Genomic DNA, 16,297 nt, shown 5'->3' with positions numbered 1-16,297 from the left:
CCACTGAAAAGAGCTGAAATTTTGAGGTGAGGCATCAAAAATCTTTTCCAGACAAGCTTCAACTATCTTTCCAGCCACCATTTTAGCCCTTCACTATGAAGAATACACTCAAGTTAAACCTGTCTGTGAAAAGGTTCTTGAGCTCAGATATAATTTGATTTTTTTGGCTATGTATGCCTTTGTATTGACCTTTCTGCAAATGAACTTATCTTCTGACTCCATCTCTTGCCCTTCAGGCTTCTCAAAAGTTTTCTCATCACCCCAGCCAGTAGCAACTCTTCTTCCTCAAATTGCTCAACGGTGCATTTAAAGTTTTCAGTTTTAGATACTGGTTGATCTCATCTGTTCAGAGGGTGCTGAAATCAGTTCCCCAAAAGGGATCACAAGGCCAAATGCAATTGGTTCCCCATTACCTGAGGATGTCGTGTGTCCTGCACAAGGGGTCTGCCAAAGTAGGTGCTCAATAAACGCGTAACACATTAACTGACGAATCAACCAGAGAAGAAGACTACAGCTTGTGGGACAAAGGCGAACTTGACTCTCAGTGAACGGTAACTTTCAGCCCTCTCCCACTTTCCTCTCCCTGGCCCAGGGTCACCGTCCACTAGGCCACAGGACTCTAGCAAGGGACTGGCACTGCGCATGCCCGGTAACCACAGGCACCCCCTCCCCGGGCGCAGAGCCCGCTCGGCCCCGCCCCTCCCGCTGCTCGTGCGCGCGCGCGCGGCCCCGCGGAGCGTGCCCTGCGTGCGGGTGCCCGCCGAGCCCGCCGGGCGCTGGATCCCCGAGTGCCCAGGCTGGGGCCTGAGGAGCGGGCACCGGGCCGGGGCAGCGAGTGGCGAGCGGCGCAAGCGGCGGCGGCGCCGGAGGGGACGAGGACCGCGGGCGGTGAGTGAGGGCGCCGCGGGAGAGCGTGCGGGCGCCTCCGCGCGTGCGCAGCGTCGGACCGCTGGGCCAGGGGCGCGCTCCCGGACTCGGGTCGGAGGGGCCGAGCGCGTCTGGGTCGGGACGGGCCGCCGATCGGTGTCTGACCGGGGGACGTGGGGGCGCAGGCATCACCCGCCCGGGCTCGAGAGGCGCTGGCCGGGCGGGTGGGCTTCCCGAGGGGCTCCAGGCGGGACAGTGCGGGGCCCGAGCTGGGGTCCTGGCGCCCCGGCCGGGGGTGCAGGGCCAGCTGCAGCCGTGGACCCCGGGGAGGGCGAGGCGAACCCCCCGGAACACCTGCGGGCCGTACGGGCACCGGCCGAGTGCGCGACCTCCGGGGTGGCCAAGGTCCAGGGCGGGGGCGCGGCCGGGGAGCCTCGGCGCCGAGCAGGTGGTGGGGGCCGCGCCCCTCGCCCGGTGAGGCGCTTGGTTGGAAACCGGAGCAAACTTCCCCCAAGTAACTTTACTGAGGCGCTGCCTGCGGGTTCTGGAGACAGGACCCGTACTGGGGGCTCCGGGAACCGACACCCCAGCCTTGCCTGGCCCTGGTCGCCGCAGGACCCCCGCGAATGATAAGTGGGCTTCTGTCGGTTCACTTTCCTTCTGGTCCTGGAGCTCATCCTCCAAGTTCTGAGCGGCATTCGTGGCCCATTCACTCTTAAAATAGATGTGTAAGTTTGGTGTTTTGGTAAGAAGGATGTTTGCTCTCTTGGGAAGAAAAGGCTTATACTGCCTTGTCTTTTTATCTCAAAGAAAGTATTGTTAGGGCTTGCTGGGGATTCCTATTTATCAAGAAACCTATTGTCCTGTGTGTGCTTGGACAAAGCCAGCTAATTTCTATTATTAGTCATAAAAAGACAAAGGGAGATAATTGTGTCCTTTCTAGTTTCTTTTCTTTCTTTCTTACTTTTTTTGGGTTTAAATCCACCTCGTCACATTGCCAAATCTTGGAATGCTGTAGTTCTCAAAATTGGCTGCACATAACAATCACTGGAGAGTTTTAAAACTCTATACTCAAAATTGCACCTCAGATCAATTAAAACACAATTATTTTAAAGTACCCTCGGCGATTGCAACGTTCAGCAGAGTTGGGAACCACTGGTTTAATCTAAGAAAGTCAAGATTTTCTTTTTGCGAAGTAGCATTGAGTTTGTAACTGATGAGGTGAAACTAGCTTCGTTTTCCGTCGGTAGGAACTCACAAAGAGTGGTTTGTTCCCCACCCACCCCCCTCCCCGGGGAGGGAGGGAAGCGTCTCTAATAGTTCAAACTTTAACTGAACTATATAATCCAACTCTAGCGTCCAGAACGTTGTTCTAACTGGTATTTTGAATTTCTGTTGGATGCATTGAATTTCTTAGTAGTAAGCCCACCTTCCCTGACTCCTGCAGCAGCCAGGGAGTTTCATCTTCTTTTAACCCACTCTAGCCTCCCTCTCCTCGCCCTCTCCCAGCTGCCCTCTTTTAACCCTCCCCCCAGCCTATGGGAGGATCCCCCTCCCTCAGAAATGTACTAACTCTGAGGGGTTACTGCGGGTTCCCATAGCAACGGGTCTTCCAGGGGAAGTGGGCGGGTCTACCTTTGGTTTTCTGAATAGGACTCTTCCTTTTCTAAAGATTTTAAATCACTCTTTTCAGTTGTTGGCTTCAGCTCAGGTAAGGGTGAGCTCATGCAATTCCACTTTTTCTTTCTAAGTAATTGCTGAATTATTTATTAATGCCGTTGTATGGAGTGATAATGCTAGCAGCCATACTGTTCTCCCCTGAATGTTTGTTCTTTAACAATCTTTGCACCGAGAACTTGTCTACCAAAGTCCCAAAAGAGGTGGAAACAACTTTAATTTTTTTTCCTTTGGGGCACATGAATCTAAGAATTGTGTGCATCATTTTTCTAAAGTCCGAAGACGTATTTAAGAAATTTAAAAAATGAAATATAATCCTATATCCATACAAAAACCTTTGGCAATTTGTGGCCAAAAAATGACACTGTCATTCTAAGTTGTTTCATTCCTAGAAAGTGCTTTGCCATGATTCTTTACAAAAAGTTAAACCGCTTGTAATGTTATACTTTAAAATAACAAAGGAAAGGCAGTTTGTCTACAGACTCCCCCACCCATTCCTTTCCTTCCCCAACACACACACATCCAAAGATAATTTTTTTTTAATGTTCACTCTTTTATGCTCCATACAGGTACTCTGTAGCCATCTAATTCCAGATTACCTTGCAAAGAGCTCTTAAAACTGTTCCAAACAAAGTAGTACATATAGACATATTTACGTGTCTCCAGGCTTTTTGATTTTTGAAACCTTTTAACCTTTATTGAGTAAATAATAGTCAGAATTCAGTCAGTCCAGAATGCTTATAGTAAGTAGTACAGTGATTCCCAGCATGTATTGGGTATTGAAGAGGTTCTGTCTATCTACTCTTGTGTTATGTGCTAGTTAAATTTCAGAACTGGACTATCCAAGCAAATTCTGTAAGGCTAATTTCCCCCATTTCATTGAGAAAAGAATAATAATGGAAAATCCTCTCATTAGATGGACCTTATAGTTCAACAGTAATGCTGTGAGCGAAGACAGTCACCTTTCACCTAATCTTTTATCACATGTTTAAAAATTGAGACCTTCTAAGTAACTGCAGTTTAAAATTACTATTGTTTCTATGGTTTTTAAACATTTTAAAATAAAAAGGAGTTATCTAGGTTGTAGACATTTTGAGAATTATCCCCCCAAAATTAAAAAAATTAAAATCACAGTGATGTCATCCAGAAATAAATAACTGTTCGTGGGATAATGTGCTTCCATTTGTTTTTTATTTGTCTGCAGAGATATACTTTTAAGCAAAATTGGCATTTTAATTTCATTTGTAGTTTTAAATACTGCCCTTCACTTAATGTATCACAGACATTTCCTATGCTCTTAAATCTTCTTTGAAAATAAGATTCTTAATGATGGGTATGCCAAAGTTTATTTAACTGATTTTCTCTTGTTTAACGTATTTCCATGTTTAGTGTTTGGGAATACGATATTAAACTCTGGTTGCACATCCTAGCTTGGGCACTTCTAATCTAAGTGACCTTAAGTACCTAATTATTTGATTGTGTTTCCTTTATCCAGAGAATGAGGGTAATAATTATGCCTGCAACATAGAGTCTTGGAGTGATGAAATGAACCAAGTAAAGAAAGGTCTTCATCAGAGTCTGCGAGAGGGGATAGGCTCAGAAAGTCATAGTAGACACACAGGCAGAGCTGGGATAAATGCCCTTGTCTGAAAGTCTCACTCTCTGACTTGCTCAGGCCAGATTTATAGCACAATTCCTGCGGCAGAGGTGAACTCTTTTATGACTCTTGAGGCGTGTTGCCAGATTGCTTATGCCAAGGCACATTGATTCCCTTACACGCTGAATGGTCTTCCCATAGTGTCACACTCCAGTGTTTAATCTTTCCTAATTTTCTGTTAACATGTGCTCTTATTTTAATGTCTATTTCTTGGTAATTAGTGAAAGTAGCAATTTGCTTTTTGTTTGTTTTATCTTTTGAGAGTTGTCCATTCAGGTACTTTGCCAATTTATTCTTAATCGATGATTTTTAAAGATGACTTAAAATATCTGTCTGATACAAAGAGTACTATGCATTTACCACGTTTGTAGCAATTTTTTTCTCCACAGCTCATTATTTGTCTTTTTTATTTTACTTTATGGCAATTTCCAAACAACAAGATTTTTTTCACTTTTATGTAGTCAGCTCTCTGTTTCTTGTCCTTTATGACTTATCCTTGTAAATATTTATGTTTGGAAAGGCCAGAGGTGAGATAAATGAAACAAAAGTTTTGGAAAAGCTATTAGATTTTTACATTTAATTGTATCTTAGTGTGTGGATATGAATTGTCTTACAGCACCTCTTCCTCCTGAGCTAGCCGGTTCTTTGTTAAATAGTGCATCCTCTCCTCATTGGGTTGTGGTCTTTCTTTCCTTTGTTGTATTTAAAGATCTTGACTAGCTTTTGAGTCTGATTGTGTTTTAAGTCTTAGGCACCTAACATTGATCTCTAACCTTAATCAGTGCTAAATCTTTTTAACTGTACATTTAGAATACATAGTGGAGCAAGTCACAGTATTCTTTAAAAGACCATTATTCAGCTGTCCTTTCAGATAATCATCTTATTATCTTTCTCTTTAAACTAACACATGCACACAAACTGTAAAATAAGTTATCCCCTATGCTCACCACACAACCACCAGTCCCCTTGGTCTCCCTTCTGCTTAGCAGCCTTTTGACTGTTAAGGGTTTCTTCTGAGGTCTTCACTGGGGCCATGTGTAAGGTCTTTCCTCTTGGGCTGTCAGAGAGTGGTCTTCCTCTGGCACCCAGGGCGGAGGAAAGGGTGTGGCCACTGGTGTTCAGGAGGCATCTGGCTGGAGTCTTAGCATCTCCTTTATACGGAGGTGCTTTGGGGAAGGTTCTGGTATTCTCACAATCCAAAGACTTAACCTTTACCTACTCTCCTAAGAATCGATTTCCGGGCTCCACAGTGAGGAGGTGGGAAGGGCATCCAGGGAGGTAGGGCTTCTCAGACACCCTGTGCCAACCTTATTTCAGCCCGTCGCCCTTTCCCCTCTAGTTTTGGAGCACACTGGAGTGCTGCTCAGCTTTCCCCTCTGGTAGCATAGTGCTTCACTCTTAGGTCTGCTAAGTTGATGCTTGTCCCATCTGCTTCATGATTTTGTAATTTCCACTACAGTTCTTTAAATCCTTGGGTCTATATCTTCTGGAAAGATCTCTTTACTACCATTTTTGTGGAGTTTAGAGAGAGGATGTGCTTGAATGTTTTGTTAAACCTGCCATCTTAACCTGGAAGACTCTGCAGATGAATGCTTGAAACTAAGAAGTATCCAGTTATTTTGGTCCTTTGGCAGGGACTGTCATGTACATGTAGTGTAGTCAGTGTTTCTATTAAGACACATGAAAAGTTATGCAGACCTTCTGCCTCTTAGCAGAGATGTGTTGTCTGTTTAATCTTTATGTAGGTCATAATATTTCTTGTTAGGGTTCTTCTTAGGTAGTTATGTTTTTGTTGCTGTCCTGATGGAGTCCTCAAAATGGCTATTGTTGGCATAAGATGGTTGTTGACTTACGTATCTTTATTTCATAGCTGGGTCTTATTCTAAGGGCTTTTTGCAGTTTATATAATCAGTTGTGTATAATGATGCTTGTGACTCTTTCTAATAATTATGCCTCGTATTTTGGTTTTATGGCAGGCTGCACTAGTGTTAGCATTCTGGAACACTATAAAATAGCTCTGGAACATTACCAAATAGTAATGGCAATAAGGTGCAAACTGATGTTGTTCTTTAATAGGAAAAACAGTAGTACAGTATTGGCTTTTGGTTTATCATAATTCCTCATAAGGACAAAGAAAATCTATCCTTTTGTTTCCAATTTACCTAGAGGTATTTTTATTTTTTCTAAGGGATAGGAATTGAGTATTAGCGAATTACTGTTAGCAGGTACAGCTTATTATTGGTATTTTTTAGTAAATCTGGCGACTTGAGTCCCAAGTACTAAATTGGAGTAAATCCTTCCTTTTGAATAATTCTTTAGAAAAATAAATTCAATTCATGACAAAATTGAAAGATAACATCATATTCAGTGCATATTCACATCTTCTCAGGTGGGGTACGGTGACCAGGACTTTTTCAAAAGAAAATTATAAATTGCTAAATCCAACAATTAGTCCTCATTTTTATATGTTGGCAGCATTTGGTACAATTGATCATTCCCTCTTTTTTAATTTGACTTTTTTCATCTGATTTTGAGGACAGCACAGTCTCCTGCTTTTCCTACTGACTTTTCAGTCATTTTTAAAAGATACCTCAGTTTTAACAGGGCTAAAGTAGAATTTCTGATCTTCCTCTCTAAACCTGCTCTCCTTGTAACCTGCACCACTTTGGTAGGGGTAGCTCCATTTTTTCAGGTTATTCAATCCAAGAAGCTTGGAATCACCCTGACTCTTCTCTTTCTCTTGCACTTTACATTCAGGCTGTCAGCAGATCCTGCTCCTTTATCTTCAGAATGCATCCCGAGTCATACAGATGTCTTCCAGATAAACCCAGGAGCTCGGCCCTTTTCCCGCTTCTGCGAGCGAGCACCTTCGTCCTAGTCTCCAGCACCTGTTGCCTGCATGGTTGCTGTGGCCTCTCCTTTCTCCTTCCCTGTGATGTTATCAGCATAACAGCCCAGAGTGATCTTTTTGAAACATAGGTCTGATATGCTTAAAACCCTCCAGTGGCTTTTCATGTTACTCAGAGTAAAAGTCAGATTCCTCATGATGATTCAGAGGCCCAACACAGACCCGTTACCAGGAACCCTGACCTCCTCCCAACTCCTTTCCCCCTCATGCTCTTCATTCCAGCCATCCTCACCTCCTCGCTGATCCCATAGCACCCCAGGCATGTTCCCACTTCTAGGTCTTTGTGCTCGGTTTTCCCTGTGCCTGTAATATTTTCTCCCCAGATATATTCGTGGCCAACTCCCTCACCTCCTTCAAGTCTTCACTAAATGAGCACCTTGTCGGTGATGTCTGCTCTCTTTACAATCACAAATCATGCCCTGAATCTCTCTTCTAAATTACTGTGTGACTTACTTATTTACTTGTTTGTTTATTTTTGGTGATTTGTCTCTTTCCGCATCCCTGCTAGACAACGTGGGCAACTATTTTATATCTGTTCATGAATGTGTCCCAAGTGTCTGGAACATAGAAGATGGTCAGTAAATGTTTTTTGAATGAATGAATATAGTCTGCCTTCTCTCTCTTTTTTTTTTTTTTTTTTCCCAAGACTGTCTCATAAAGCAGTGTAGTCCTTTGGCATCTATGGATCCAGCATTGATGATTTAGCATCTCACCAGCAAGAGAGAAGTTGCAGGACATGTATAGTTTATAATGGGTATTACAATACAGAGAGTGGTTATGAGGATTCAGTAGGAAACTGTGAAGTGCTAAGCTGTGCCACTGTGTAGGAACAGGTCACCTAAGTATCAGAAAGCCTAGCCAGCTGCCTCGATTCACATCTGAATGATGTGAGTTGAATTCTAGAACCTGCTTTCTTTGGATTTCAGTCTTTAACCAAGGGCGGGCAGTGGCCTCGCCTTGGGAACATTTCCAAACACAGGGTGCCTGAGCTCCCTGGTATCAGTGATGTACTGTTGCTGTATTTGTTCCTCAACCAGTCTGTGAAAGTGGATGTGATCACTTAGTTTCTCCTTTTATACCTTCTTGCTGTTCAGGACATCTCCCCATTTCTCATATCCCCTTTAAACTCTTCTCCCTCTGAGGTTCTAGCTGAAATGAGTTATTTTATAAGGTGATTTTGAAGTCCTTCAGAGCCACAGAGAAGCACATAATTGAACATGATATTAAATCCACAAAATGAAAGGATCTCAGTCCTTTGCCTTCAGTTTCCCAGACAGGCGTGCATTGCAGCCATCCCTGTAGCAATCATTAGAGCAGTCATTTTAAAGTTTTGCTTACAGTTTCTAGAGACTCATTTTGTGACCTTCAAATTTGAGAACTTCTGTCTAAAAAACATCAGACTTCTCCTCTTTTGATAGAGCAAGAAATACTTGTATGCTTTATATTGTTGTAATTGCTGTGCAAATTAGTGGAATTGTGTGCAAGAAAAATATGATTATTTTAGAGATTGTATAGGCAGCGAAAGAATAGATAATAAAACAAAATCATGATCTCTATATCTCCAGAAATGCATAAACCCAATACCACCCAGTACCAGTAACCTAAACATAAAATGTGAACATTTTCCTCAGTTTTTATTTTTTTCTTAAAACATATGCAGTTCCTTATTTTTTTTAAATCTATTTAGTTTTTCTGTAATAGTATATGAGCAAGGGAGGTCCCATATTCAGAGGGTATAAACATGTTAGCCACAGTTGCTATACATGTTGGAAATAAAGTTTTGCAAGCACCACTAACACCACTGTTCTGAATGCATCTACCTGATGAATTTGCCTTGTCTTTGAAGCTCGGATTGTATCTTGGTTTTGTAATTGTGAGGATTCAGTCTTTAAGAAATATCACTATTACAATTTACTTTGAACCCTAAACAGTCAGTACTATTGGCCAAGGCAGAGTGGAAAGCATTGACTGCTTTTCTGTTGCTGAATTGCAAAACAGTCCTTAGTTTAGGCTATTAATGGGTAGCCCAGTTGGAAAAAGCAGCTTGTTTTTATAGTTCTACAGCTGGGCTGGGGACCTATGTATTTGTTTTCTTCGTGAATTTTTTTTTTTTTAATTGCCACCTTTTCTTATATTTATCCAGGGTTTTGGAAGTGGCGATCTCACCTGCCCAGCACTAGCAGACGAACCTACTCTGTAGTGAGGGGCTGATTTTTGGCCTTCAGCTGTTACACGTGAGGTCTGTGCGAAGACAGGGCTTACGTCTAGACTGCCACCTGTTCTCGTTTTGTGCATGGACCATGTAGTGGAAAGTTAAGTGTAGCAGTCACACCACATTTAGATGTGTTGTTGGGGGCTTATTGGAGAGGGAGCTACATTCCTAGGAAGTCTAGAAAATGATAACATTCTTAATTAGGGTTACAGCAGGTCTCTCTCGTTAAAATAATCTTACTGTCAACGTTAAAGCTGGTGAGAAGCTGCCCAGAAGCACCTCCTGCTCCAGATGCAGGTTCAGGCTCCAAACAGCTGTTGAAGCTGTCGCCACCTCTCACCCAGCCCTTCCCCCACTCCCGTGTAAGACACTCCTGGCAGAGGTGCATCCCAGCCTGTTTCGGCCCTTCCCCTGGTTTCTTCTTCACCCCTCCCGTGGCCTCAGGACCTAAAGGTGCCAGAAGCTGGCCCCAGCTGTTGATATGCGCAGGCAGGCACCTCTGCTCCCTCCCCCAGAGGACTTCAGCACACATTTCAGTAAATGCTGTAGAACTTCCTTATGGGAATTAGTGGGTTTCCTTGTTAATTTAATTCCCTAGTTAGTCACCAAGTATTTCTTTGGGACCTGTGGGATCAGCCCATGAAATTCTGGTTTACGTTACTACCTACTTTCTCCTTGAAAGGCTCTGACACAAACAGTTGCACAAGTATTTCTTTTTTTTTCCGAGGCAACCATTCTGTTTTCATTTTCATCAGAAATGCTTTAAGCATACTTCCATTTCATCACACAGAATATTAAGAAAATGTGTACTTGAGGGTTGAAGTTTAATAAAATCCACCGTTTTTATTGCTGCATCTCCTAGAGATCCCTGTGAATCATTGATTATGGCGAAGGAGTGCACGGTAGCTCGTCTGCATTCACACAAGCCATTTCATCACTGTTCCTGCATCCTCCAGCCCCGCAGGTGTGACTGGGGAGGCCTGGGGAAGGCAAGGCCACTGGACAGGTCCTTCAGTGATGTGCCCTTTGGCCACTTAGAATGCACTGGAGTGACCATTCAAAGCTAAGGAACCAGCAGTTTCAGTAGTGAAAAGGAGTCTGGCTGTGAACCAGTCCTTATAAGTTTGAAGCTCCCTTTTCTGTTTGGAGCAGATGGCTCCTCCCATGGGGCTTTTGGTTATGCATGACCACTGCCGGATGTCACAGAGAGGTTTCAGAGGGCCTCAGTCACTGCAGCTACTTCAAACTTTCTGAACCAACGCAGTTCGCAACTGCTTAAACGCCTAATACTTTAAAGTTATACACACTTTAACCAACAGACGCAAAGCGATGTGTTTACTTCATCCCACTTTCCAGAAAATACACTTTTATAACCAGTTGAACTTGTTACTTAAAAATTCAAGTTATATTTTTTCCAACACACAATTCAAGCCATTATTTTATGATAGTTTGTTTACATTACCAATCCTACTAATGATTTTTAAAATCATTGCTGGCGGTAAGTTTCCTTTCATAAATGCACCAGCCCAGCGAGAGACTTTCAAGGCACGGCTAGTATATTCAGCTTTTCCACTATTGAAATGACCATTTCCATTTATTCTGACTCCAGTATTGTAAGATAGTATATAGATTGAAGTTGAGAATTCTTTATTTTTGAGGAAAAAATTAAAAGTGCGATTACTTCGCACTCCAGTCCTTAGTAAAGTGTGCCACCGAAACGCACTGATGTTTTCCTGGTTTTGCTTGTGCTCAGAGGTAATTTGAAAGGTGACGTTGCCCATCCCTAGCAGTGTGGTTTGTTTGCAGGGTAGGCATGAGTTTCTAGACTGTTCCATACTCAGCCCTGTACACACAAGCCTATTTTATCGTAACTTTGTTTGAAGATGGGCTATGTCTAATATAGTGGAAATTCATCCATTCAGTATTAAGTACAGACGAAACACATTTCAAAGCCACATATAAAAGTCTTTTTAATTATCCATTTTTTAAGGTTTTTCATATGACTGCTTTCCTCCTTTCATGTGAATTGCTGAAAATCCTTTCTAGTTCATTAAATCACTAAAATTCTCTACTGGTGTTATAAATAAATACGCCAGACCCTGAAATGAGACTAGTTGATAAAGGCAGCTTTGTCCTGGTAACTGAGCCTTGCTCTTCATTAATCCACACTTCTGAGTATGTGACTGTCTGTGTTACATGAAGTTTTAGACTTCTAATTAAGCAAAGCCTTGCTCTGAGTACATGTGGAGACTTGCTCTAAGTCGAGCTTTAGTATTTTCAGTTGCACTAGCTGCAAGATGAATGTGATGTGATAAAACCGCATTTGTGCTTAGACATGTTCAGGAGAGCCTCCGGGCACATTTAACAGCTGTCTGGGTTCTCTACCACTGTACCTTGTGTAAGCCTGCATCTCAGACAGCTGGAAACCTCACAGCCCTGGGTCTCAGACCATTTAGCAGAGGACCAGTTGCACTCCAAATGGACTTGGAAGTGTTGAGGTTGATCCTTCCTGTTATGTAATGATTGAAAGCCAGGTGTGATGCTCTTATCTCTTGTTGGGAGGTCTAGAGATGCTGCTCAGAGAACTCATCTAATCAGACCACCTAAGCCCAGATGGGATGTGAGAGAGTGCGGCACCGACACCGAGAGTCTGGAAGCACCGGGAAGTCCTCCCTGTTGAGGTGTCTGGACTGCATTATGAAGGGTGGATAGACTCTGACAGGTGGGTTGCAGGGAAGAAAGGGTAGTGAGGATGCCGGGAAGCAGTGGGTTCATTTGCAGTTGGGGAATAGTCTTGTTCGGAAGGTAGGGGGAATGAAGAGGACAAGTCGCAGCTCGGAGGCAGATCATGGAGATGCAGAATGCACTGTAAGCCATGTGGCTTCCTCTCTCTGAGAAAGGTGAGGCAGGATTTCTTCTCTTTCCTTATGGGTAGGTGCGTGGTCTGCAGTCCTGGCATGCCGATGCAGCAGGAGACACCATCCTCGTTTCACGTGGAGCCTCTTACCGAAGAGCAGCACAGAGTGGATGGTTACGACTTGGCCACCTGCCACTTAAAATATCCCTTTTAATTTCCTTTTTATGCCATATTTTAAATGTTGTAAGAGAGTGTTAACATTAAACAAATACTGACGCCAGCCAGGTCTCCTGTACTGAACTGTCAGTGGATCATGGCATCCCTGCAGCTGGCTAGTAAGACAGGTATGCAGAGACCTGACTCGTGTAAGCTTTGATCACCATTCTCAGAGACCGTCAGCCCTTCCATGGTTTGGTTCCAGTAGTCATCACTACCATGGGTCTTGTATGAGTCCATGCAGTTCTTGACTGTGGTAAATGACTGCTTCTCTGTGTAATAAAAATAAATAAATAAATAAATAAATAAATAAATAAATAAATAAATAAATAAAGTAGTAACAATTGAATTGTCACTTTTTGAAAATAAATTTTGACTTGAATACTTTGATTCTGCTCATTATAGTTAAGATACACACAATAATGTTGTCGGCCAGAGGTTCTTGTCTTGTCACAGAAAGAATTCAGAAACGAGACATGGAGGTCAAGAAAGCAAAGCAAGGAGTTGTTAAGGGATAGATAGTACGCTCTTGAGGAAAGAGCGGGTAGACCCAGGTGAGTAGCTGCCCCGAGTTTCCTTGGCAAGCTGGTTATATGGCTGTGATTGGGCAGAATAGTCATTGGCGAGGAGGGGTTTGGGGTCATCTTTCCTGATCTTCATCGCAGCCCCACCTTCCCAGGTGGGGAGGAGGGATTTTTTTTGTCCTTATTTAGTCTTGATTGGGAAGTTGGATGAGGTCATAATGAACAAAGGTTACAGTCTGATGGGGGGGGTGGTATCATAAGCAAAAGGTTACATTTGGACAGAGGTCATAATGATCAAAAGGTTACATTCAGATAGTGGAGATTCCTGTCTTGTCCCACCCTTTTGCCTCCAGGACACTTATCAACCCAGAAGGTATGATTTTTATCAGTCCAGAGGATCCTGTTTTTCTTGGTCTGTCCAAGGACCCCCGTGGTTCACAAGATGTCTGGTTTTCTACCATTTGGCCCATGTCCCCCTTTCTCTGCTCATATTTAGCTACCTGCTTGCTCTAACATAAATACTGTCTGCCTATTGTTATATGATGCAGAGATTGAGGAAACCCAAAATTAAAAAACAAAGTTCTATGAATAGTCATGACTTTCTAAGTGAGACTTCTTTGAAGCATTATTTTATGAGCAATTAAATTATTTTATTCTATAACTCTGGGCAGTTCAAGTACTGACCTACTTATATAGTAGCCCTTAATTTAAGAAAAAACTTGCTGAATATATTATTAGAATTGAATTTTTTGGGGGAATACCTTGTTTTCTTAGTTCTGACACATACAATGAAAGTGTATAGAACCGCCTCAACTTTTTGCTCTGATTATGACAGCATGAGAGATCGAAGCAAAAGAGAGAACTTTATCAGTGCCAAGTAATTATTTCTGCAGCAAATGGTGGCCGTCTCTGAATGCGACTTGGTTTTGATATAGTTAAGGCTATGCCAACATTACAGTACAATGTGCCTTTATATTGTGTCCTTCACAACAGTCATGGGGAATTGAAGACTTTAAAGCTGATTAAAAGTAGCATAAAACATATTTTTTTATTTGGACTTTGAACAGATTTTACTTTGAGTTTTTGCCAGAAGCTGGTTTCCATAATAACTCTCTGTCACAGGCTTCTAATTCTACTTGGATGTTTTGTTAGAAGATATTTTTGTGACTCAGCTTAGAAATGTGTGTGCCTTTTTCATTTTCATTTGTTGGTCTCCACTCCAGAAAAGGTATGTAGAAACTCGGGCGTGAAGATGCCTTGTGACTTCAGACGTGTCGGTGTTTTCCCACGGCGCAGTTTCTCCCAGCATAGCAGAGCTCTTATTTTTAGATCTTGTGTTTTTTGCTTGAAATAAGTATATTTCACTCTAGTCACATACATTGTAAAAATGAAAGAAGGCGTTCCATTAAATAGTAACTAATTGAAGTCTTTGTGGATATGGGTGTTATGATGGTCAAAACACAGAATTGACAACTGGTCTTTTCTCTGTGTTTTTGCTAAAATAGGAATGGAAGGTTGCTTTTTGTTGTTGTTGTTTGTTTTTTCCTGGCATTTACCAACACTATCCTGTTCATTTTGCAGTGATAAAAATTTTTAGTCTAAGATAGTTTGTATCATCCCTTCAGGTGTTTTAGGGGGAGGTAGGAAGCTGAGGGAAAGGAGAGCAGTGATCGTTTCTAAGCTCCCTTGAGTGACTTATGTTTGGGAATCTCATTTTACCTCGCAGGGCTTTTTCACTGATTTGTGAACGTTGGGAAAATTCGTTTGTGATACCCTGTTAATAATCAAGACTGATTGCGGAATATCTGATGATTTGAAGGTTGTCTGGATTTTTTCTTCCTGTTCCATGTGCTCGTTGGAAAAGGGTGACTTCACCACATAGAGGAAGACATTCTTTGGTTAAGTACATAAGCGAAGAGGGCCTTTGGATTAATGTCCCCTGTTGGGTCACAAGAGCCCCCCTTCAGGCCTTCTCAGAAAGGGACCTCCTGAGCCCTCATTTTACTTTTCTTTGAATTAATTGTTTTCAGGTACCTAGGAGAAAGCCATATATCTAATGGGATCATTGTAATATGATGATATTTCTTCCTCTTAAGACTAACATTTTAGAATAGATTCTATTTGTTTAAAAATTATTAATAATTTCAAAGGAGTCATTTAGCTCCAGGTTTAACCAATGTATAACATCATTGTAAGTTAATAAATTTTTGATTGATGGATAAAATATCTTTAGCAAATATTACCCAGAGAGATCGTAGCCTTCTTTTAATTACACGTACATGGATAGCTGTGTGCCATGGGAAAATATTAGAAACACATTGTATTAATGCTGGAACTCTTACCAGTCCTGGCAATGGAAATTCTCATTTTGGAATTTCCATCTAGACTTTCTACCATATCATCGGTTGTCATAGCAGCAGTCTCAATTGAGAATTGTGATTATATACTTATCAGATGATTTCTTGATGAAAGCTCAATTTTTCTAATGTAGTTCAGCCAGAATTCTGAGCTGTCACCTTGCGTGGTTAGGGGAATAATTAACCAACCTAAAGAAGAGAGTCCTTTTTTCCTGCTGAATTACATATATATATATATATATATATATATATATATATATATATATATATATATTTTTACCTTATTTCACAGGCTGTAAGGTGTCATCAGTTGTAAGACATGCCTTTATTTTATGTACCAACAGGAAAGTGGGGAGCCTAATAATTATACTCACAAAACGCCATTAATTATAAGTTACAACCCAATTTCAGAGACGTTAAAATGTGGAGGGGAGAAAAAAGGAATCCTACTAATCAATAAAATATGCCATGTATGTATACTCATAAGTTTAAGTTAGATATTGGCCATAATCATAGTATTAAAATATAAGGGAAACTATATTAAATAAATCATTGTTTCTGCCAAACATTATACAGATTATTTAACCCTAGAAATCTAGAATTGGGAAAGGTAAGAGAGATTATGTGGTCAATATGAGGAAACTTAACATGAGATCATGCAGAGTATATGGAAATTAGCGATTGATTTCCTTGTTTACCAAAGTATCTTAAACTTTACAAAGAATTCATAGTAGTATTCTTTTAAATACCTATCTTTAGAGTATCTCCTATGATATATCCTATATGTTCTTTTTCAAGATCACTTCATTTAACATATGATAGAAAATAATTTAGCATTTATATGAGTTTAATACTCCAAACAAGTTACAGACACAGCTATAATCATCAAATGTCATGTTAAATACTATATGAAGTTTTAAAAGAATCATTGTTTCTGCCTTCAGAGAATTGTCGATTCTACCTTTGGACATTTCTTCCAAATTTAAAGTACAGTTTAAGGTCAACTGGAACTTTGTGTGGGG

The 16,297-nt window shown here is 41.6% G+C and overlaps 1 protein-coding gene across 1 annotated transcript in view; it reads left to right on the top strand.

Annotated features, from left to right (window-relative positions):
- The first annotated feature begins 732 nt into the window (after nucleotides 1–732).
- BTBD3 (BTB domain containing 3) overlaps nucleotides 733–16,297 on the top strand; it is a 30,640-nt gene continuing 15,075 nt past the window's right edge. Inside the window, 1 exon segment of the mRNA XM_032461823.1 lies at nucleotides 733–888. The gene's annotated coding sequence lies outside the window, so the exon portion shown is untranslated.

The sequence above is a fragment of the Camelus ferus genome, chromosome 19, assembly GCF_009834535.1.
Source record: "Camelus ferus isolate YT-003-E chromosome 19, BCGSAC_Cfer_1.0, whole genome shotgun sequence".
Lineage (NCBI taxonomy): Eukaryota > Metazoa > Chordata > Mammalia > Artiodactyla > Camelidae > Camelus > Camelus ferus.
This window is presented reverse-complemented; position numbering and strand designations above follow the sequence as displayed.